Consider the following 25557-nt stretch of genomic DNA (forward strand, 5'->3'; position numbering starts at 1 on the left):
TTAATCTATTATTAAGAGACACTCAGACCTGACTCAGCACCCCCATGGTACCCCCTCAATATCAGGTCATTTTGAGGAGAGCCAATGATGAGACCCTAGGCAGTAGAGGAGACCAAAGAATAAGGAGGGGTTTTTACACAGGAGTATAAATGCATCAAAGGAAAGGAAAAATGCCCTCACAATAGTGTAGGGGATACAAGAGTTCATGCCCAGTACTGAGTACTGACAACCAAGCCCAAGAGCCTGGCACACCCAGAATGCCCCAGCTTTTCTGAGACATCCTGTCATTTACTACTTAATAAGAATTTACTTTGACTTGCTGTCTGTATAGTAGCATCAGGAATACAGAAGTATAATACACATTCCCTGCCTTAGGAAGGTTAAGTGACCAAATGGGGGGAAAAAAACAATGGGTTGGGATGCAAAGTACATTCTGTCACTGGATATGAGACTGACTTTGGACAAGTCACTGACCTTCTCTGACCCTCAGTTTCCCACTGTGTAAAATCAAGGGGATGAACAAGCCAATCTCTATGGTCCCTTAAAACTCTGACATTCTATAATTCTGAGACTAACACACACACACACACTGACCAATACAAAATAGCATATAACTCTTGGATTGTGTGGTATAGATTTACAGTAATCAACTTGGCACAGCAAACAGAATACTAGATCTGAAGTAAGGAAGATCAGGGTTCAAATCCAGGCTCAGAAACACACTACCTGTGCAACCCTGGCCAAGTCACAAAACCTTTCTACAATCCATTTTATTTATCTGTAAAATCAGGGAAATAAACCCTGGAGTGAGGATTTCCCAGGGTTGTTTGTGTGGGTCAAAGGAAAGTACTACAGGAGGTAATGGTTATTAAGAAAGGAAAAGTCAGTGAGGGCTAGAGGAGTCAGAAAAGACTTTCTGGAGGAGATGGACTTGAATCAAGCTTTGAAGGCTGGGTAGGATTTTCAGGAGCAGAGGAGTCAGGGACAGATGAAGTTCCTAGAAGCCCCAAGCTAGAATGCTAACCATTCCAAAATACTGGTCCACTTCCGAAAATGTCCAAGTCCTAATTGGGACAAGGACAGCTAGCTGTTATAGTAGGTAGGGCACTGGGCTTGGAATCAGGAGTTCAAGTCTGCCTCACACACATAATAGCTGTGTGATCCTGGGCAGTCACTTACCCCTGTTTGTCTCAGTTTCTCATCTATAAAATGAGCTGGGGGCAGCTAGGTAGCACAGTGGATAGAGCACCAGCCCTGAATTCAGGAGGACCTGAGTTCAAATCCAGCCTCAAATACTTAACACTTACTAGCTGTGTGACCCTGGGCAAGTCACTTAACGCCAATTGCCTCACTCCCCCCCAAAAAAATTAAAAATTGAAATGAGATGGAGAAGGGAATGGCAAACCACTCCAATATCTCTGCCAAGAAAATCCCAATGGAATCACAAAGAATCAGACACGACTGAAACAACTTAACAACAACAACAAAATAACTGGGACAACTTGAAGAAAAGAAAAGCACCAACCAGGCATTTGGTCCCCTCTAGCAGGTGCCCCCAAATCCCCCTACCCTCACTCTAAAGCCCCATAGTGATCTTCCCTCATTCCATCTTGAATTCTTCCTGTGCTGAGAGGTTGCAACAATACAAACAATAAGTATTATTAAGCACTCATTACCTACTGGAAATGCAAAAATACACCCCACCCCCAAGAAAAATTCCAAAAATCAGTCCCTGCAGGCAGCTAGGTAGTGCAGTGGATAAAGCATTGGCCCTGGATTCAGGAGGACCTGAGTTCAAATCCAGCCTCAGACACTTGACACTTACTAGCTGTGTGACCCTGGGCAAGTCACTTAACCCTCATTGCCCCGCCACCAAAAAAAAAAACAAAACAGTTCCTGCCCTCAAAGAACTTATATTCTTGGGGGGGGGGAGGGAGAGAGAAATGACAGCAGATAAGGATATATATGAATCAATCAGCAAGCATTTATCAAACACCCTACTATGCATTAGGCCCATTACTAGACACCGGAGATGGAAAAATGAAACTATCCCTACCATCAAGAACCTTATGTTCTCTTGGGGAAAAAACATGAGAAAAGGAGAGACAGCATTAACAGCCTCGGGGAACCTGAACTGAGTCTTGAAGGAAGCCCAGGGGAGGAAGAAGAACATTCAAGTGAGACAGGGAGAGGGGTGGGGCACAGAGGTGGTCAAGCCAGTGCCCCTTGGGTTACAGGAGTAGGTTTATTTTGGTTAGAAAGTTAGAGAGTGGCAGCCTTATGAAGAGTTCTATCTTTCTAAGTCTAGGGCTAAGGCTTCCTAAAGACTTCCTCCAACCCTAGGGGAGGTAGGTCTGAAGAGGAAGAGGTCAGAGGCCAGCTGACAACCCCAAACTTCATGGATCTTACCTAGCTAGACTCCCAGCCTATGGAAACCTGCTATTCAACCCCAAATCTGGCCCAAGGATAGCACTATATTTAGATACATATAATCAAACTAATGTGTCCAGAGGAAAGTTCAAAAAACAAAAAAACCAAATAACACTTTGAGCCTCAGTTTCCTCAACTGTAAAAATGAGGATAATAAATAGCAGTGGTATTCACAAGGTTGAATGAATTGCAAATAAGATAAAACAGTGAGCAGGATAGGACAAAGTGGGGAAGCTTGGTGACCGTCTTGGTCATTGCTCCCAACAGCCAAATTGTCAATCAATCAATAAGCACTTAAGGGAAGCTAAAGGCCATCTAGAAGGCTAATCTCATTTTATAAAAATGGGAAAGTGAGGTCCAGAGGGGGTCCAAGTGACTCATCTAAGATCACACAGGTAAGTCCCCAGACTCTACCACCTACTACTGGTAGGCCACTTCTCCTTTCAGCTTCAGTCAAAATGAGGAAGTTGGACTCTGAGGCTGCTTTTCAGCTCTAAATTTTGTAAATCCTATCCTCAAGTCTGTGAGACTATGGATGAAACCTGGTCCAGATGCTGCAAACAGTCACTAGGGGCAGCCAAAAGTCAGACAGATGGACAATCAGTAGCACATTCTGAAGAGAACCAAGGGTTCCAGGTTAGTACCAGTTCAATAAAACACAGAGGGTAGTTGGGGACATAATCCTGAAAGACGAGGCAAAGTTAGGACTTCATGGAAGGGGGCGGGAAACACCAGAAATATTGGAGCTAAATAAAGAGAAAGCAGCATCCATCATATGTGGGCATAGTCATGAAGGAGAAGATCTGATTCAATGCCATTCAACAGACACTTATTAGGCACCTTGTGCAAGTGTTGAGACTACAAAAGCTGAAAATGTTACAGTCTCTGCCCTCAGGAAGCTTGCAATCAAATTGCTGAGGAAACAATATGAAACAAATGATTTAATTGAAGTTAGGGTGTGATTTGTAACAAAGGAGAGGTTAAAAATGGTCTAGGAAAATTCAAGGAAAGAAAGGTCATTTTATTTTCTTTTTTATCATAAAAGTATTTCATTTTTTCGAGTTATACAAAAAGGTCATTTTAGTTTGGGGACAAGTTTACAGTAGAGGGATGAAAAAGGCTTACTGGAGAGGAAACACCTGAGTTAAGCCTTAAAGAGGAAGGAGGGAGGGAATTATACCAAGTTTCACAGTTGAAGAAACTGATACAAACTGAGGTTAAGTAACTTGCCCAGGATAACACAGCTAGTGAGTATCTGAGGGCAATTTTGAACTTGTTCCTGGCTCTAGACCCAGTACTCTATAGACTGCACCACCTAATAGCAATATATAATGTCAGACTTTTCATTGTATTGGTTAGTTTGTTGCTGGAACTGATTTTATTTTCTCTCTTTTTTATTCCCTGCTCTAAGGCATGACTTTCTGGGAGAGGAGGGAGGAAAGATATATTTGGGAATCTATTGTTATTCAGTCATTTCAGTTATGTTTGACTCACTGTGACCCTATTTTGGGGGTTCCTTGTAAATATACTAGAGTAGTTTGCCACTTTCTTCTCCAACTCAGTTCACAGATAAGGAAACCTAGGCAGACAGGGTTAAGTGACTTACACAGAGTCACACAGCTAGTCAGTTTCTGAGACCAGATTTGAACTCAGGGAAGATGAGTCTTCCTGATTCCAAGCCAGTTCTCTATCCACTTTGCCATCCAGCTGCCCCATTTGAAACCTAGATGATGGAAAAGCAAAAGATGTCAGTACAAACTATCTTAAAATATGGGGATGGTGGGTAGAGGAAAAGGTGATTGTAGGAAGCTGCTGTTAAATCAAAACACAAAGGGTGAAGGGGAAGGAGAGGAGAGACTTTGGATTAACCAGGTCCAGCTCAGGTGATGCTTTTATTATGAAAGAACAGCAAGGCATGAGGCCACGTGGGCTAGATTAGGTTGAGTGAAGCACTGAATTGAACAGAGCTGAGTCAGATTCCGTAAGCTGTCTACAGTACTAATAACCTAACTGGAAATACCCTTTGAGGCTTGTGAAAGAGCACCTGTTGGCATCACTCTGTCCATCTGCCCATCTGTCTGTCTTTTCAGCCTCGAGCACTTGACATGCCTTGTCTGGGCCAAGAACCAAAGGCAGCTCATACATAGCACAGCACATGACTCCTCACAAGCAGAGAAGGATTAATCGGGCATGAACTCTGACCCACAAACTCCCACCAGGCTTCCACTGAGCACCACAAGATAAGCAGGAGACATAGGGGGGCCTGCCTTCAGGTGCTTAGAGTCTAACTGGGGAACAGAGATTTGGACACATGAAACAAGCCTAGAATGATGCAAGAAACTGGGGACATTTCCCCAGAGAAGGGGAAACTGAGGTTAGGGAAAGGAAGAGCATGACACTCCTAATTCAAGTATTTCAAAGACAGCTGTGCAGAAAGGGATTAGGCTTGTTCTCTTTGGTTCTGGTTGGGAGGTAATGAGTACTTCTGAACTGAGGCAGGAGGACCACTTGTTATAGAGGTTATAGAGGGTTTCTAGCTCAGAAACTTGGTAGGTGTAAATGACCTCTGAAGTCTCTCCCAAGTAAGACATTCAAAAGGGATCACAGAATTAAGTGTCGGATTGGCAGGGCCAATTACAAATTTATAGGGAGTCCTGCCCTCTCCCCCTACTAATCATCTGGAATCTACCGACATCATTAACAGCCAAATCCACTGGCCTTTTTCTAGTCTTCCTTCCTTCTTGATCTCTTTACAGCATTTGACAATGGCCAGCACCTCTCTTCCTCAATATTCTCTCCTCTCTGGTTTTTTGTGACATACTTTCTGTCTTGATTCTCCTTCAGCCTTCTTTTCTTTTCTTCTTCTTCTTTTTTTTTTTTTTGCAGGCAATGAGGGTTAAGTGACTTGCCCAGGGTCCACAGCTAGTGTCAAGTGTCTGAGGTCAAATTGAACTCAGGTCCTTCTGAATCCAGGCCGGTGCTTTATCTACTGGCTCCACCTAGCTGCCCCTCTCCTTCAGCTTTCTAATTAAACCTATCTCATGATGGATCATCATTTGAAGAACAGCCTCGTGCTGCTTAACTGGGACTTTAACACTAAAGCTCTGTCCTGGGCCCTCTTCACTCCCCTCTTCCCCTCCATTCTTCCTTGGTGACCTCATCATCCCCAATGGAGCTAACTATCATCTCTGCTGATGACTCCCAAATAGATGTATTTCTAGCTCATGTGTCTCTCCTGAGATCCTTCTCACATCAACTACCTATTGACATTTCAAACTGGATTTCTCATAATCCTCTCAAATTCAATATGTGAAAACTGAACTCATTATCTTTCTCCCAGAACCATCCCTTCTTCCCAATTTTCCTATTACTTACTTTTTTAGGGTAGTCAGAAAGGTTTCAAACTCAGTGCCATCCTCCACCCCTCACTCTTACTCACTACTCATATCCAATCAGTCACCAAATCTTATCCTTTTTATTCTACAATATATCCCACATACACCCCTTCTCTCCACTTCTCAGCCACCACCCTGGTTCAGGTCCCCATCCCTTCTCACCTAGATTAGGCAATATCCTTGCAATTAGTCCACCTGCCTCAAGTCTCCCCCCAGTCCAATCCATTCTCCATATAACTGCTAAAGCGACCTCTTGAAGCGGAGGTATTACCCTCTGCTCAATAAACTCCAGTGGCTGCCTATTATTTCCACAATCAAGTATAAAATCCTTTCTTTGGCATCTAAATTTTCTTCATAGCCCAGCTCCTTCTTATCCTCTCCTCTACACACTCACTGAGTACACCCATAGTGACCTACTTTCTACTCTTCACACGCGACACTCCATCTCTCATCTCTGTAGCTTTTCACTGGCTGCCCCACATGTGGAAAGCTCTTCTGCTTTGAAATCGCCTTCAGATCCCTAGCCTCCTTCAGGATTTAGTGCAAATGCTTTACAGGAAGTCTTTCTTGGTTAGAGACTGACAGAGTCAGCTGTTAGAGCTGCCTCTCTAAGGTTATTTTCCATCTATTCTGTATGTATTTTATATGTCTATTTGTCTGCATGTTGTCTCCTCCCCTTAGAACATGAGTTCCCTGATTGCAGGAACTGTTTTTACCGTGTTTCTCTTTCTACTGCTTTGCTACCAACTTGGTTGAGACCCACATCACCTCTTGTCTGGGCTATAGCAGTAGCATCTCAATTGGTTATCCTATTTCAAGTCTCTTCCCATTGCAATACATCTTCTACACAATAATCACTGGAAAAGGGTGGGGGGTAGGAATTAGGAAAAGTTTCACTGAGGATGGTGTCATCTGAATTGAGTCTTGAAGGAAATAAGGATTATAAGAAACAAGGATGAAGAGTGCATTATAGGCAGGGGAATGATTTGTACAGATGCACTGAGGTGGGAGATAGGATGTGGAGTTCAGAGAAGAAGCTAGTGCTCTGGCTTGGTTGGAATGAAGAGGTAGGGAAGAGGGAGTAGCATGAAATAAGGATGGAGAGGCAGACTGGAGTCTGACTGCAGCACTATTAAATACTAGCTGTTGTTGTTTTAATAGGTTTGTGAGAATGGATTACAGAAAAGAAAGATTTCTGGTGAGAGGTGATAAAAGTGTGAGCTAGGGTTATAGCCATGAGAATAGAGAGAAGGGAATGGATACAAGAGATCTTTGGAAAATAAAATCGACAAGATTTAATCTATGCTCAGATATAGAGCATGAAGGAAGAGGAAAGAGTCTAGGATGATTCAGATGTTACAAACCTAGGTACCTGGGAGGATGGTAAAATCTTCAACAGAAATAGGGAAATGTGGAGGGAGTGGGGAGAGGTCGAGTAGGAGAGAGAGAAAATGTATTTCAGTTATGTTGAGTTTGAGGTATCAATGAGCATCAGTAGAGGTCTTTAGTAGGTAACTGTTGAGGTGGGCCCGAAGATCCAAAGAGACTGGAGCTAGAAATGGAGATCTGAAAGTCATCTGCATGGAGATGACTCTTGAATCCATGGGGACCAAATGAAAAACCACAGAGTGAGAAGATAACTGAGTCCAGGACAGAGCCCTAGGAGACAGCAACTCTTAGCAGGTGGGAGATGGATAACTGAGATGACAGCAAAAGAGACTAAAAGAAAACCATCTTCCTGAGTGCAAATCTGGCCTTAGACACTTACTAGCAGTGTGACCCTGGGCAAGTCACTTAACCCATTCCCTAAAGGATACAATGCACTCTCCTTAGCTTGGTATTCAAGACTCTTCATAATTTGACTCTGATCTACATTTCCTGCCTTATTTCATAGTATTTCCTTTCCTATATTCTATATTTTGACTAATGCTATATTCTAACTAGACCACTCACTGTTTCCTGATTTCATTCTAACTTTCTAGCCTCATGAGTTGGACTCAGTGTCCTCTGAGGTACCTTCCAACTCTAAATCTATGATTCTATGATCTTGATGCATGCTATTGCCCCAAACAGATTCCATTTCCCCAACCCCAATCTCCAACTATAGACAGATTGCTTGTTTTTTAAACGGCCCTTGCTCTATGTGAAACTTGGAAGCCATTTAGTTCTACATTCATAGATCCTCACCCCTGAAAAGAACAGAAAATCTCTACTTTGGGACCAAGCTTGATCATCATAAGTACACAGCATTCAGGGTTTTGTTACTGTAGTCATTCTCATTCTATCATTTTCATGTTGTGGTCTTTGGTAGAAAGTTTTCTTGCTTCTACTTATTTCATTTTTCATCTGTTCATAGAGGTCTTTCCATGATTATCTATAGTCTTTATATTAGTTGTTCCTTTTGGGGGAGGGAGGGGCAATGAGGGTTAAGTGACTTGCCAGGGTCACACAACTAGTAAGTGTCAAGTGTCTGAGGCTGGATTTGAACTCAAGTCCTCCTGAATCCAGGGCCGATGCTTTATCCACTATGTCACCTAGCTGCCCCCATATTTATTGTTTCTTACAGCACAATAATATTCCACTGCTTTCAGGTACCACCATTCCCCAATTCATCATGTATTCGTTTCCCAGTCAGTAGACATCAACTTTATTTCCAGTTTTTGCTACTACAAAAAAATGCTGCCATGCATATCTTGGTGTATGAGACTTCCTTTCTATCAATGACCTCCTTGGGGTATGCCTAGCAGTAAGATCTCTGGTCAAAGAGTATGGATATTTTAATTGCTTTTTTCTCATAATTCCACATTGTTTTCCAGAATAACTGGAACAATTCATGGCTCCAGCAGCAATGTATCAGTGTGCCTGTCTTCCCACGAGCCCTCCAACATGAACTATCCCCATATTTTGTCATCTTTGACAAATGGATGGATGTGAGATGAAACTTCAGAGTTATTTCGATTTGCATTTATCTTATTATTAGTGATTTGGAACAATCCTTCTTATGGTTGTTCTTCATTGTTTTGCAATTCTTTGAGAAATCATTGGGCATATCTCAAGAACTGTTATTCATTTTGTATCTGTATCCCTAGCACCTAGCACACTTGCCTTGCACATGGCACACATTTGTTAAACGGCTGTTAAATTGATTTGCATTATGGAGTGTTACACTCTTTTAAAATCCCAAAGAACTAGAATCTGGTTCTGCATATGGTACTTTAAGAGTGTCTGAGCTAGGGCAGAAAAGAAAATCATGTGAAGGCCCAGAGATCTCTAGAACATAAAACTTCTGAGGAAAGGAAAATACATATTCACTCCAGAGAAAAAAGGTGTCAGAAGTACTCTCTACAGATAGCAGCAAGGAATTCTCATTTTCCACCAGGAAGATGGAAAGATGAGGAGTTGGACTACAATCATGTGAAAACAACCCTAAAAAGCAGTTGAACCCCAGGAAAACTGGAATGAAATTTTGGTTCAGGAGAACAAAGGATGGAACACACACCCCTCCTCTCAAGGAAAACCATAGGATGAAGGTCACAGAATATTGCCAACGATGTCCAATCTGGTTGCCTTGCCAGGTCGGTACCACTACCTGTTTTTCTTTGGGATATACTCCCCCTCCAACAAGGGAGGGCTTGTTGCTAGGGGAGTATATCTACAAATGAAAAAACTATGGCAAAAGGTGCCAACAAAATGGAGGAAGGGAAAGAAAAATAGGGAGTAACAAATGTTTATCATCCAAAGGCCAGGGAAAATAATTTGAATGGCCACTGAGACTTTGGAATAACTCAGAGAAGCAGTGGAATCTGCCAAATGTATAATGGAAACTGGTCATGGTAAAACTGGCAAAAGGCCCAAATCATTGCATGATATTTGTCAAAATAGCTTGCTCTTCCCCTGAAGAGCACAAACTCACATATATGCATACACATTCTCCCTCCTCTGTTGTAATGGTGAGATGTCACTGTACAGTGGACTAGGGCCTGTGACTAAATGCTCCTCCCCCATCTCTGACCTGATAACAATTCCCCTAACAAAAGACTATCCCTTGGAAGCCTCCACCCCCAAAAGGGAGAAAATATATTGCCCATGGAACACTGTCCCTGTAACTGGGGGTGTCCTACCTCTTCTTCCAATAAGGTAGGAATTCTGGGTGTTTTATTCCAAGTCAGGAGCTGTGGTCACTGACCCACAGCAGGATTCAGTTGGGTTCCTGCATGTTCCTGACAGAGCAGGATACTATTTGGGTCTCCAAAGTCTTTCTCCCCATAGCCAAGAGGCACATTGCCCTGAAGAATCTCAGCACACCGAGGTAACCAGAACCCAGAACAATATACAAGACTTATTCTATTAGCTTTCACTGGTAGGCTCCACCTATCATCACCTGACTACAGCACTGAGTGCTGACAGCTGTGGCTGTGTGGGTGGTCTCCACATCTGCAGCATCCAGATACTCAGAGGTACCAGGCCCAGTCTCCATGATTTGGGGGTGTACCCAGAAGCACTAAGACATTTCTAATGGGGGGAGGGGCTTGTCATTTGGGAGCTGCGGGGTCACTCTGGAGGTCTTGGTGATGCCTGTCATAAGACAATTGATGCTCATCCCACAAATGAGGGCTAAGATGGCAGCTGGCCTGTTTAAAATGCAGAGGACCCTCAACAGTCAGTGCCTGGAGATAAGCCACATCCCTCTGATTGGACTTTTGCCCTCTGGAGATGCTCCCATCCTTATGGCATTTTTGCACTTTATAGTTTCACTTAAGAGGAGATTTGGAGAAGGGACCTCGGCAGCCATCTATCCAACCCCTTCTGTACGGAGAGGAGCAAATGGAAACCCAGAGAGGAGAAGTCATCTGCTGCCTAAAAATCACACAGATAGTAAGCAACCAAGCTGGGGTCTGAATCTGTCTCCTCTGGCTTCCACCCCAGAATTCTCCGCTGCACCAGGCTGCTGAGCAGGGGGGTGGAGGAGAGGGGAGGGCACATATTCACACTCGAAGCCCAACAATCAGAGCAGGCAGCAGCTCAGAGATTCACCGCAGGTCATTAAGGAAAAGAGGCTCTTAGAAGCTGGGTGGTGAGTGGGTGTGAGGCAGTGGAGGCAGTGAGAGCACACGCCTCACCCAGAGTCTGACACCACATCAGGGTGATAAGCTGTATTTTAAGGGGACTTCAGCTTTAAAAGGACTTGGATAGCCAATTCCAATCATGAGTCTGTCAGGCACTGAGTAGGTTGGAGGGGTTTGGAAAATCACGTAATATCCATTTAAAAATAAAAGTCCTTTGCCACCCAGTCTCTAATGGGATCAACAATAATAACTGGTATTTCTGTGGTGCTTTAAAGTCTGCAAAGTGCTTTTTTTTTTCATTTGAGCTTTATAACAGCCCCATAAGGTACAGCTATTATCACCCTCATTTTACAGATGAGGAAACCAAGAGCCAGATCAGTCAAGTGACTTCCCCAGGATCACAGAGCGAGTAAACTAGGGGCTATGAAGGATCAAAGGAACATATATTTAGAGTTGTAAGGGACCTTAGGGGCCACTGTGCCCAACCCCCTCCTTTTACTGATAAGGAAACTGAGGCACAGTAAAGTGGCTTACCCATGATCATGTAGTCAAGAGCCTGAGCCTAGAAATGAACTTATGTATTCCTGACTCCAAAGCTGAGATTTAAATGACACAGCAAGATTTACAAAAATGTTTTATGGACATTAATTTATATCGATTTCAAGACAAACCTGTGAGATGGTAATAACCCTATAATTACTATCATCCCCATTTTTATAGATGGGCAAAATGAGGCTCAGAGAAGTGAAATGATTGGCCCAGAGTCACAAAGGCAATGTATGAGCAAAAGTCTTCCTGACTATACACCCAGCCCTGTAGCCATGACCTATATACTGACTCTCAATGACTATAGAACAGAACCAAAAAGGAAGGAGAAGAAGGTAAGAAGAGAAATTCATCTAGCTGTTAGCTAAACTGTAAATAAAGCCTGGCATCCAAAATTCCTTCCTTCCTCCCCTCAGCTAGAGGCATGTGGCCCAGGGCCAACTTGAGTCCCCAGGCTTTGCCCCCAAACCGTGGCATCTGTCTGGCCCCACTGGGTGCTGTAACCTCTGCTCAGGCTTCATGACTACTGCCCAGCCAGGCCCCCAAGAGTTGGAGACAAGCTCTCTGAAGCTGGTGGCTTTTGTTGTTCATTCTCAGTTGCTCATTACAGGTTCCAATATAGCCCCTAATTACATCCTGCCTCAGCAGCTTATGTGTTGCTGCCTTCTCCTCCACCCTGCCCGACCAGCTCCTCCGCATTGTGTAGTTACTGAAAACTATGTCCACGAGCTGCTCAGATCCCACCCCACTGCTAGCCAGACAGCTCCCTCCAAACAAGGGCTTTGCCAGCACTGATTCTGGGGATTTTTTTTTCAGAAACCTTGCAGGGAATTGGTATTTCCACTGTTGAATTTTTCCTTTGTTTGGGGGTGGAGGTGGCAGAGTATATTCCTAGGGAGATTCTACAGAAGGATCATCTGAGATTACAAGGGCAACCTAGGCCAGGCCCACTGGCTAAACAGACCACTGCCAAGATGAATGAGAAGAAAGAAGAAGGTGGAATAGGGGAGGGGGGGGGAGAGGAGTGAAGGACAGGAGAGAGGGAAAAGGGGATAGAGGAATGAGGAGAGAAAAGAGATAAAACAAAGGACACAGAGAGAGCGTGCATGTGTGTGTGTGTGTGTGTGTGTGTGTGTGTGTGTGTGTGAGAGAGAGAGAGAGAGAGAGAGAGAGAGAGAGAGAGAGAGAGAGAGAGAGAGAGAGAGAAGGGGTGGGGAGAAAAGGGAGAGAGAGAAAGAATGGAGTGAAGAGAAAGAAGGGAGAGGGGAAAAGGAGAGGGAGGAAGAGAGAAAGAGAGAGAGAGTCCTTTCCCCCTTTTTCCCTCCATCTCCCTTTCCCCTTCTCCTGCCCCTTCCTGTTCTCTCCCTTCCTCTTTTTCTCATTTGTCTTGGCAGTGACAAAACAAAGGAGAAGCCAGTGGCTACCTGCCCAGCAGGCTGGGGTTAGGATGAGCACACATTCTTAGTCTTTTACTCTGTAGAGTTTTCTTTTTGGACTGAACCTGTGAACTCATCGCTATTGGGAACTCTTAATGAGGGATGAGGATTGGCACCTGCTTTGCAGTTTAGACTCTTAGAGGTTTCCCAGGGCACCTAAGACAAGTAACTTGCCCAGGGTTATCCAGCTAGTATATGTCAAAGGGGGGATTTGAGCCAAGTCTTCGTGACTTCCGGACTAGCTGTCCATCTAAACTTCAAAGACTGAACTCCGACTTGTGGTCTCTGTAATCCAGGGACAGTAGCAGTAGGCAGCAGCCATTCTTTCTCCCTGCCTGTGTTCTTTCTTGTGTCTCCCTGTTTCCTCTCTCACTTTGCTGCCCTTCCTCTCTATCCCCTTTCTTGTTTCCTCTCATTTTCTTTCTCTTCTCTCTTCCTTCACCTCTTTCTCTCCCTCTTCCTTGGTCTCCCTTCTCTCCTCTCATTTTCTGTCCTCTGTCATATCTTTCCTTTCTCCATTTCTCCATCTTCCTTCTCCCTCTTTCTTTCTCCCTGACCCACTCCCCTCTTTCCCCCTTTTCCCTCCCACTCTTTCCTCATTCATCTTTTCCTTTCCCTTCTTCCTTTCTTTATTCTCTCTCTCCTTTCTCTGTCCCCTTCTTTCTGTTCCCTTTCTCTCTCCTTCTGTTTCTGTTCGAAGTGCTTTCTTTTCCACCATCTCCATCTCTAGTCTCCTCTTTTCTCTCTCTCCTCCCATCCCCCTTCCCTTGTCTGGCCCTGAATCTCCTTAGTGGGCTCCCAGCAGGAGTAATTTCTTCAGCTGTTCTCTACACACGTTGCCATGGAACCTCATGGAGCTCGACTACTTCCCAGTTGTATGGATAGCAGAAATGTTTAATTAAGAAGGGTACCTCCTCCTGTATGCTTCAATACAGCCTGTTCCCCTTGGCAGCCCACATCTAGGTATCACTGATCACAGATTCCTTCTTCAGCCACTCTGAGTTGCTGGACACCTTAACACAGCCAGTACTTACTGCTACTGAGATTCAGTCTTAATTCTCTTTCATTCTTCCTCTCTCCTTCTCTCTCCCCTTTTAAATTTTTTTTCCTCTCTCTCTCTCTCTCTCTCTCTCTCTCTCTCTCTCTCTCTCTCTCTCTCTCTCTCTCTCCTCTCCATCTCTCTCCCCCTCCTTTGTCTTTCTCTCCCCTCCCCCTCCTCTCTTTCCCTCTCTCCCCTCCCCACTTACTCCCCTCTCTGTTCCTCTTTGTCTCTCTCCCCTCACCCCCTGTCTTCCCCCCCTCTCCCTCCCTCTCTCCCTCCACCTAACTGTGCTTTGAATGGCTCCTTTGAACTCTTACTGTTTACTATTCATTTATTCAGTATCACAAACGCTATTAGCTGTCAGAGGACAGATTAGACGACACACAGGTCTGGCTCCACAATCATTAATAGATATGGCTGCTGAACAAGGCATCTATCGAATTCTATTTTACCCGTGTACTCTCTGCATTCATAAATGGAGTCAGGAAGAGCCGACATCAGATCCCAACTCTGGCACTTATTCACTATGTGTCTTAATTCCTCAGAGTCTCAGTTTTTCATCTCTAAAATGGGTCTAATAATAGCACCAAATTCACGAGGTTGTTGCAAAGATCAGATGAGATGTCTATAAAGGAATCTGTAAACCTTAAGAGGGCTATATGAATATCAGCTATTATTAAAATCACAGATTTAAAGCTTGACAAGAACTCCAAGATTATCTCACCTAATACTCCATTTTACAGATGAGGAAACTAAAGCTTAGAGAGGAGAATGACTTGGTCAAGGTCACACAAGTCATATGTGCCATAGAAGGGGCTTAAACCTGGTCCTCTGACTCCACAGTCAATGTTTCCCCCACTATAAACTCTGCTCCTATTATTGTTGTCCTAACTCTGTGTGACTGGTGGTTTGTAAGGAGGAGGAGCAGTGCTACAGAGTGGACAGAGGATACTCTGGATGGCCCGGGTTCAAGAGCTGCCTCTGACAGATGTGTGACCTCAGACAAATCCTTTCGCTTCTCCATGGCCCAGGCACTAACTGTAAATGGCAGAGCAGTTATCAATCTGAATGGCTAAAGGCAGTTTTCTCCTCACCAGAAGTTCCCCATATCAGTAAAATCACAGGTCTATATGAAAAAGGAGAAGCAATAGACCATAGTGGAGCAAGCCCAGGCCTTAAGCCAGGAAGACCCCAGGCTCAAGTCCTGCTTCCTGGTTACACATACTAGCTCTGGAACCATATTCCTCCGTGCCCCATTCTAAGACTAAACACTGCTCACGAGAGGCCAAGCTACACTGGCAGAGGTAGTTTCTACACTGGGAGTTCTTTACATTAAGAAATCACAGGCCTAAACCCCTCAAAAAAAAGACAATGGGAGGGAGAAAGAGGGAATTTTGTTTTTAAAAAAGAGGGAATTAGATGCGCTCAAGTGGGATATGAAGGCCAAGATATGATCCCTAAGAGAGAGACAGGTCTAAAAATTGTACCCTTGTGTGTGGCAGTCCAACAGAGGCTCTGAGCTGTCACTGTGCCAAATTCAACCTGGCTTCTCTCAAAATAAATCCCTATAGATCATGATAGATGGTATTTTATGGCATTAAAACAATGCATCTTTATTTAAAAAAAAAACACCCCTATGAGATAGGTAGTACAAGTATTATTTCCCCTAATGCACAAATGAGGAAACGGACTCAGAGGGCAAGGAACTTGCTCAAAGTCACACAGCTAGTGGGTGACAGGGCTGCGACTTCAGTCTTTCTACCTCCACAACATCTCTCCCGTCTGTTCCCTGCTCTCACTCCCCTCAGTCACCACCCTAGTTGAAACTGCCATCACCTCTCCCCATATGACTACAATGGCCTCCTCGAAGGTCACCCTATTTCCAGCCTCCTTTTGGGGGGGCGGGGCAATGAGGGGTGAGTGACTTGCCCAGGGTCACACAGCTAGTAAGCATCAAGTGTCTGAGGTAGAATTTGAACTCAGGTCCTCCTGAATCCAGGGCCAGTGCTTTATCCACTGCACCACCTAGTTGCCTCTCCAGCCTCCTTCTTCCCCAGTCCATGGCCCACATAACTTCTAAAAGGATATTCCAAAAGCACAGAACTGACCAGTGCCCATTCTTACTCAGCAATCTACATATAATGCCTCCCTATGGCCTCGAGAAGACACCAAACCTTCAGTCAGATATTTGAGACCCTTCACATTCCATCTCCTCACGTCTAAAATGAAGCTTCTTCTTCTTTTCTGACTCTGAGAATCCCTGGCTTCCTTCTGGATGGACCTCAAAGGCCACTTCCTCTGTGGTACATGGTCCTTTTCCCAATTCAGCTACTTGTTAAGGAGGAAGGGGATATGTATTATATACTATACCATTATATTTGGCATTATATACCTACTATGTAACAGACACTGTGCTAAGTGCCTTTTACAAATACCTCATTTGGGGGCAGCTAGGTTGCATAGTGAATAAAGCACCGGCCCTGGATTCAGGAGGACCTGAGTTCAAATCCAGCCTCAGATGCTTGACACTTACTAGCTGTGTGACCCTAGGCAAGTCACCTAACCCTCATTGCCCTCCCCCCACCAAAAGAAAAGAAAAGAAAAGAAAAGAAACAAATACCTCATTTGATCCTCACCAACCCCCTGTAAAGGGAGGTGCTATTCCATTCCCCATTTTACACTTGAAGAAACTGAGGCAAAAAGAGGTTAAATGACTTACTGAGGGTCACACCACCTGAAAGTGTCTAAGGCTGTATCTGAACTCTGACTTCCTGATTCCAGGCCCAGCCACTCTAACAGCTGAATGTTAATACATCCACCTTCTGAAAATTCTTTTGTATCATTCTGGATACGTTTTGTATTTACTTATATGTGTATGTGTGTATCCTTCCAATTTAATACAAGTTCCTTGAGGACAAGGACTACTGGGGATGGGGTGGGGGTGGGGGCAGGGGGAGGCAGGCTTTTCATACCTTAGGATGTTGTAAAGTGTCTCATATGAAGTAAATGCTTAATAAATATATCTGCAATTGAACCATACTATTTCTACTTTTTGGCTGTTTTTTTTTCTTTTTTGAGGTTTTTCCCTTGTGTTCTGATTCTTCTTTCACAATATAACTAATGCAGAAATATGTTTAAGGTAATTGTGTATATATAATGTATCTCAAATTGCTTTCTGTTTTGGGGAGGGGGGAGGGAAGAAAATTTGGAACTAAAAATCTTATGAAAACTAATGTTGAAAACTACTTTTACATGTAACTGGAAAATAATAAAGTAGTTTTATGATTAAAAGATTTTAAAATACTATGCATATATATATATATGCAATTATTGAAGTAAACCATCCTTCAAAGCCCAATGCAGAGACAGCCTTAAGAAAAAAAAAAACCTATCCTTCTTGTATATGATGGAAGGAATTACAGGATTCTAGTCATGCTGAAACATCCAGCTAAGCCTGCATTTTGCCATGGTAAGCCCAAGAGGGCACCAATGTGGGTAGAGGATGCTAAAATGGCTGTCAGAGCACCTGGTTTTTCCCCAGAAATGCACCTTTGAAGTATTTTCTTTCATTCATTATATCGAGTTGGCAAAGAAGCATATTCCAACTCAATATAAGCAGAATAGCGGTCCCCAAACTCGCACCACATAAGAAAGAAATCCCTCACAATTAGAACTGTCCAAAAGTGCAACAAGGCTTCTTTGGGAAGGCGAGTTTACCATGACTGGAGGTTGTCAGAAGGAGTCAGGGGTATAGCAGCGGGTATTCCAGCTCAGATATAGGCTGGACTACATTCTAGAGTTCTAGCATCTTTCAACTCAGAGATTCTAGAATTCTGTAATATTTAGAGTGACCTTCCTTTCACTCCCTGCTTGCTCCACCCCAGGTGGCTGCTGGCCTTGCCTAGTCCCACATCTCCAAGGAATGCAGGGAAAATCTCAGATCAAATCGTTGATATTTCCCAATAGCCATAGTGAGGAACACACAAGAACCGGTCTTGCTGTTTATAGAAGAGGAAAGTGAGGCAATGCTCTAGAAAGGCCCTAACATCAGCTGTTTGACAAGCAGTGTGCTCAGTGCTAAGAACACACACATACAAAAAGATAAACAGTTCCTGCCCTCAGGTAGCTTATATTTTATCAGAAGATATAGGAGACAGTTAGGTGGCACAGTGGATAGAATACCGGCCCTGGAGTCAGGAGGACCTGAGTTCAAATCCGGCCTCAGACACTTAACACTTACTAGCTGTGTGACCCGGGGCAAGTCACTTAACCCCAATTGCCTCACTTAAAAAAAAAAAAGATATAGCATGTATAACTCTAAGTACATCCTGATTAAACATAAAACAAATATAAGATAATTGGATACAAGGTATTCAGAAAAGAAGACAGCTAGCAGTTGCAGGAATCAGCAAAGACTTTGTGTAGAGGGTGGTGCTTGAACAAGACTTTCAAGGAAGACCAGGTTTCTTTGAGACAAAAGGGAAGATAAAGTGCCTTGCAGGCCTGGAGAAACACTCCTTCAAAGGCATGGAGACAGGAGATGGGAGATCATATAAAGAGGAGAAAGAAATCCAGTTTGCCTGGGCCATAGAGTGTAAGAAGGGGAATGGCATATAAGAAGTCTAAAAAGGTAGATTTGAGCCAAGATGTAAACAGCTTTAAAAGTCAAACAAAGGAATCTGCCTTTAACCCAGAGACAATAGGGAGCCACAGGAATTTATTGAATAGGAGAGTGACATGGTCAGATCTGTGCCCAAGTAAAGTCACTTTGGCAACTGTACGGATGAAAGGCTGCAGTAGAGGGATATTTAAGGAATGGAGATGAATTAGGAGGTCACTGAAATAATCTAAATTAATCTAATCTAGATTACATAATAATCTAGATTAGATTAATAATAATCACCTTATTAAATATGTCATTGCAATAATCTAGGTTTTAAAAAAAAAAGTAACAGGGGCCTTGAGATAATGGCTGCATGAGTGGTGAGAGAGTGTGAGATGCAAGAGATGTAGCAGTAGAAATGGCAAAAATTTGGCTACTGATTGGAGAGTTAGGGGTGATGGAGGGTGAGGAGTCAAGCATTATGGTATAGTTATGAACCTGGGAGAATGGTGGTGGCTTCCATGGAAATAGGACACTTAGGTAGAAGGGTAGGTTTGAGGGGAAAGATGAGTTTTGTTTTGGACATGTTGGGTTTGAGATGTCTCTGGGATGTCTAGTTTAAAATATTCAAAAGGCAGCTGGAGATGCATGATTGGAGAGCTCAAAGGAGAGACTGAGGCTAGATACACAGATCTAGTGATAATTCAATCCAGGGGAGCTGATGAGGTGCAGAGATGGAAAAGAAGCAGGTACAGGTCAGACCCTTGGGTTATAGCCACAGTTAGGAAAGGTGACACAGAAAATGAGCCAGCAAAGACAACTTAGAAAGAGCTGTCAGGGTGAATGAAACTCAGGAGAGAGCAATGTGATGAAAACCCAGTGATATAAGCATATCTAGTAGAACTGGGTGGTCAAAATGAGCAAATATAACAAAGAGATTTTTTAAAATGAGGACTGAGATTTGGTAGTTAAGAGATCAACACTATTAACTTTAGAGAAAGCAACAACAAAAAATTAGAGAAAGCAGTTTCAGTTAAGTGATGAGGTCAACAGCCAAATTGCAAAGGGCTAAGAAGTGAGTGAGAGGAGAACAAGAAAAAGCAATGAGTGTAAACAATTCTTCCTAGAAGTTTGGCTGAGAAAGGGAAGAAAGACACAGAATGATAGCTTAATAATATGGTATGGTCTGATGAAAAAAATGTTTAAGTATAGGGGAGACTTGAACATGTTCAAAGGCAGTAAGAAAGGCACTAGTCAATAGACTGAAGATTGGTGAGAAGGTAATCTTTTGGAGAGGACAAGACAGGATGGGGTCAAGGTATTCAAATGGACTTGGCTTTGGCAAGGTGGGGCACCTCACTATCAGAGACTAAAAGGAAAGAGGAAAGAATACAGGATGACGACAAGGGTTTGTAACATGAAGAAAGGGGAGAAGAGTGAGACATTGGAAAAGATGGAATGAGAAGTGATGGGACAGGTGGAGGAATGTCAGAGTTTGGGGATCAAGAAGATGAAACAGAAGGGCAATGGTGAAATCCAGGCTGAGTTCATCCCTGTGTGTGGTTAAAGGGGAATGGAGGTACAGTGTCTGAGGGAACATGGATATGAGTGCAACTAGTTCCCTAGGATAAGGGCAGTAGTTGGGAAAAAGAAGAAGATGGTGACATAGTTGCTAAAGTCCTTAAGGGTAAAATATGACCTAGGGACCAGTAGTCTGATTTATTGAAAAATAAAATTTTCATTCACTTGTTTCCATATCAATCATCTCAAATCCATTTCTAATACATACTGCCTTCTTTTTTTTTTTTTTTTTTTTTTTTTTAGGCAATGGGGGTTAAGTGACTTGCCCAGGGTCACACAGCTAGTAAGTGTCAAGTGTCTGAGGCCGGATTTGAACTCAGGTACTCCTGAATCCTGGGCCGGTGCTTTAACCACTGCGCCATCTAGCTGCCCCTATACTGCCTTCTTTTTAAAAGACCCTAGCTCCTTTCCATGGGCTGCTAGGTGGCACAATGGATAGAGTTCCAGGCCTGAAGTCAGAAAGGATCACCTTCCTGAGGTCAAATGTGGCCTCAGACACTTACTTGCTGTGTGACCCTGGGCAAGTCACTTAACTTCTGTTTGCTTCAGTTTCCTCATCTGTAAAATGAGCTGGAGAAGGAAATGGCAAACCCCTCCAGTATCTTTGCCAAGAAAACCCTAAACGGGTCACAAAGAGCTAGACACAACTGAGAGCAACCCAACAACAACAAAAACAAAAACAAAAATCCTTTCAAGTTATAACTATCTAAAACTGCAATTTCAGGGACTTTCAAGGGTAATTTTTACTAGTCATGATTTTTCCCTTATACCTCACTTTTCAGAACCAACTCCCCACAAGATGCCATCCCACTGCCAAAGTCCTTGATCTGCAAATCTACAAGGTCCCTTGAAGTTGCACTAGATAAGGCTGGGCCCCAAAATCTTAATCCTAGAAATCAGCTAGCTCCCTGGACAGACTCCTGCCAGCTAAAATAAGCTGAAGTCAGCCAACCATCAGGGAAGGCTTCAAGTTTGAACGCTATGACCAAAGTCCCCCAGATATTTAAGCCTTAACTTATAAATCAGCGTCCTGTGAGCTTGTTCAGTCCAAACCTGTGCTGCAAGGCTGGCTTTCCTTGCTGCCCCCTGCTCCCAGAGGAAGGGGGAAAATAAAGATATCTGCACTGGCAGAATGGAAGAACAGAACCTGGCATGTGGAGGTAACCAGGGCCTAGAGGATTGGCTGGCTCTGATACACAGGTCAGTGGATTAATGGCGATGGGGGTGGCAAGGAGGGGAGGCGGGGTAGGATCAAGAGGAGGGAAGATACTCAGTAATTGAAATCTACGAAGAATCCCCAAAGCCTCCAAGCAGTTTTAAACCTGCTCTTCCCACCAAAGCTTTCACCAGAGCTTTAACAAATAGCCTCACTAATGGGGTTTGAGTTTCCAAAGTTAATTAGCCGTGAAACAGCCAAAGGCAGGTAGCCAGAGGAAGAAAGGGAAAGATGTGAATGACCTACAAATTGAATATTCAGCCTGGGAATCTTCGTTCCTAACACTTGGGTTCAAAAACTTTGCTTCACAAGTACAAGATGGGAAGGCATGGATAGAAACTAGAATGCTGGAGAGAGAGAAAAAGATCTAGGGGACAGAGGTTAGTGGCCTACAAGCTCAACAGAAGGCAACATTGCGCTGTGGCAGTGAAAAGTTAGCACAATCTCAGGCTACACTGTAAGGTTTGTGAAGCACTCTACAAATAGTATCTCATCCAGTCCTCATAAGAACCCTGTGGAGATGGCGCAGTGGATAAAACACTGGCCCTGGATTCAGGAGGACCTGAGTTCAAATTCGGCCTCAGACACTTGACACTTACTAGCTGTGTGACCCTGGTCAAGTCACTTAAGCCCCATTGCCCCTCAAAAAAAATACCCTGTGGAGGCAAGTGCCATTATTATCCCCATTTTACAGATGAGGAAACTGAGGCAGGCAGCAGTTAAGTGACAGCATTAAGAAAAACATGATGTGCAGGACTAGGGAGGTGCCAGTCTTGCCATACTCCATTCTGCTCAGACCACATCATGAGCACCGTATTCAGCTGAGAGTACCACACACTGGGAAGGGCATTTGTAAGCTGGAGAAGATCTATAGGGGAACAACTGGAAGGGTAAAGGGTCTCATGTCCATTCCACATGAAAATCAGTTGAAGGAAGTGGGGTTGTGTAACCCAGAAGATTCAACAGAGACACAATACTAGTTTTCAAGTACTTGGAATGCTGCTGTGGAAGGAAGATTAGAATCGTATTTGGCCCCAAAGGGCTGAATGAGGAGCAATGAATGGAAGCTATAAAGAGAGAACTGGGGTTTAGTGTCAGAAAAAAAAAAACCAACTTCCTCACATTTGGTCCTATTCCAAAGTGGAATGAGCCGCCTTTGAGGGAAGGTGGTTCCTTCTCACTGGAGGGCTTGGAGCAAAGACCATGTGACTGACCACCCATCAGAGGTGAGGTGTAATGGCGATGCTTTGTCAGGAATGGGTTGAGATAGATGGCCAGTGAGATCCCAGCTCGGATTCTGTGCTTCTGTGATAACAGAATCTATTTGAGTTGGCAGGCAGCATGGCTCTATCAATGAAGTCAGAGGTCTCCAGCCATCCATGACAGAGCACCTGTCCAGAAGTGGCCTCGGGGTTGTGAGAGATGTTGTAGACCTGCCCAGTTCTCTAATCCATGGCAAATTATGGTTGACAAATGATATCTTCTACTTATCTCCCATTAATATAGAAACTTGTTCCTAAATGGGTCATAAAATGAAGGGGGCAACTTTCTATTGTAAATAGGGTAGGTCCCTCTTGATTTGTAACTGTGGTCCCCAGTGAGATGTGTGGAGTAGATTGAGAATTGGCCTTCTGCTTATTAATAGGGCAAACCCCCTTCAATTCATAACTGATTCCCCCACTGCCAGAGCTTAGAAGTTGCTTCCCCATTGGGTTCTCTGGGAAGGTACATGGCTAGGAGCATGTGAGCTGATTTAACCAAGTCATGGTCTTCCTTTGTCTTCAGACAAATAAGCTGGAGACTTTACCCTTGATCCTGCTGCCTCCCTCTTCTCTCTTCTTCCCTTATGTCTGGCCGTTTTCTAGCTCTGCTCTCCTCTCCTCCTCTTCACTTGGCCATGGGAAAGAAAGAGTTTCTTGACCCGTTCCAACCAGGATCCATCCTGGCTTTTCTTCTTCGGAGGGGTGGAAGAATATAAAGACTCTTCAACTTCTTCAAGGTCAGAAATGGAGAGGTGACTGTTGTGATGGGCAGTGTGTCTGTCTGTCTGTCTCTCTCTCATGGGGCAGGCCCCATTGGGTCCAACACTGACATTAACTGTGTGCCCCATTATATTCAGTATACTTGTTAATGATACTATTTTCATTAGAGGTATCATTTTGTTTAAATTTGCATGTTTGTTACTGAGTAAATAGTCTATATGTCTTATAGTTCAAATTGTATTATATTCCATATTGATTTATTAGTTTCTCTTGAAAGTCCATGGATTGACTTTTTTTTCCAGTTTGGAACAGTGATTTCATCAGTGTGGCAAATTCTCATTGTGGAAAGGACCTCCAAAAATGCATGGAAAAGGGAATCTTCCTAAAAGCAATGGAAGATAAGCTCAGTGAGAGCAGGGGCTGTTTCATTTTTGTCTATGTGCATAGTATCTGGCTCATACTAAACATTTAATAAATATTTGTTCAATTGAACTGAAGTAGCAGACCAAAGGTGAAACAGAGTTCTGGGGAGTAGAGGCTCCAAGAGCAGGAACTAGCCTTTCCCTCTCCCTTAAGCTCTCTTGCCTCCTCTTTCCCAATCCTTAGAGAGCAATACCTTCTCTGGAATCCTGGAACATGACATAGCAACAGTATAATAGAAACAATGGCAGGCTTGAAGTCAGAAGATGTGATTTTGAATTCTGTCTCACTTATTAATCATATGATCAAGAGTCATTTGTGGCGGGGGAGGGGGGGGGCAGCTAGGTGGCACAGTAGATGAAGCACCAGCCCTGGATTCAGGAGGACCTGAGTTCAGATCCAGTCTCAGACACTTGACACTTACTAGCTGTGTGACCCTAGGTAAATCACTTAACCCTCAGTGCCCCGCAAAAACCAAAAACCAAACAAACAAACAAACAGTCAGTTGGGGCAGCTAGGTGGCACAGTGGATAAATCACTGGCCCTGGATTCAGGAGGACTTGAGCTCAAATCTGGCCTCAGACACTTGACACTTACTAGCTGTGTGACCTTGGGCAAGTCACTTAACCCTCATTGCCCCGGGGGGGGGGGGGGGAGTCAGTCACTTCACCTTTCTCAGCTTCACTTTCCTCACTTGTAAAATGGGGGTAGTAATTATCTATACTACCACACAAAATGATCAATCAACCAAGGAGCATTTATTTCAGAACTTACTATGTGCCAGGAACTGTGCTAAATTCTAGGGACATAAAGGAAGACAAAAATAATCCCTTCCCTCAAGGAGCTTACATACTAATGGGGAGAAGCAACATGTACAAAAAAGATATATACCGAGTAGAAGGAAGCAAATCTCTGGATGGGAAGGCTAGAGTGGCTGGAGGGACCAGGATGTCCTCCTGCAGAAGGCAGTATTTGAGCTAAGTCTTAAAGAAACTGGGAACATAAAGAGACAAAGATGAGGAGGGAGAACATTCCAGGCCCAAGGGCAAAAGTATGGACACAGAAGTATGGAAGCTTTGTGTTATGAAGAGCAGTGTCAAAGGAGTATAGAGTTCCTAGAGGAGAGCAAAGTGTGAAACAACTGAAGAGGTAAGAAGGGACCAGGTTATAAAGAGCCCCAAAGGCCAAACAGAGAACTTTTTAATTGATCCTCAAGGTAATAGGGAGCCACTAGAGTTTATTGAATGCAGAAGTGACATGGTCAAACTATGCTTCCAGAAAATTATTTTGGCAGCTACGTGAAGAATAAACTGGAATGGAGAGGAAATTAAGATGAGGAGACCAATTAAAAGGCCACTTATGGAAGCCTGAACTAGAGTGATAATTGTGGGAATGACACATGAGTGACATCGTGAGGGAAGAGATGACAGATTAGATGTGTGTTAAGCAGGGTTCTGAATATGACTGTTGAGGGGATGGTGGTGCCTTTGACAGTAACTGGGAAGTTAGGAAGAAGGTAAGGTTTAGAGGTAAAGATAATGAGTTCTGTTCTGGACATGCAGAATTTGAGATGCCTACGTGTGAATGTCATCCACTTCAAGATATCCAAGAGGCAGTTGGAGATGTGGGATTGGGGCTCAGAAGAGAGATGAAGGCTAGATATCTAGATCTGGGAATCCCCTGAATAGAGGTTATAATATGATCTATGGGTGAGCACAAAAAGGAGAGAGCATAGATAGAAAAGAGGACAGAGCCTAGAGAATCCCCCACATTTAGGTGGCACAACAAGGATGAAAATCTAGCAAAGGAAAATGAGAAGTGAATAGACAGGCAGGAAGAA

General features: G+C 43.7%; 1 protein-coding gene across 6 annotated transcripts in view; it reads right to left on the reverse strand.

The window, feature by feature from the left end:
• Positions 1 to 25557, reverse strand: part of LOC122740168 (calcium/calmodulin-dependent protein kinase type II subunit beta) — a 310939-nt gene that overhangs the window by 220519 nt on the left and 64863 nt on the right. The gene's annotated exons all lie outside the window — the stretch shown is intronic.

The sequence above is a fragment of the Dromiciops gliroides genome, chromosome 2, assembly GCF_019393635.1.
Source record: "Dromiciops gliroides isolate mDroGli1 chromosome 2, mDroGli1.pri, whole genome shotgun sequence".
Taxonomy (NCBI): Eukaryota; Metazoa; Chordata; class Mammalia; order Microbiotheria; family Microbiotheriidae; genus Dromiciops; species Dromiciops gliroides.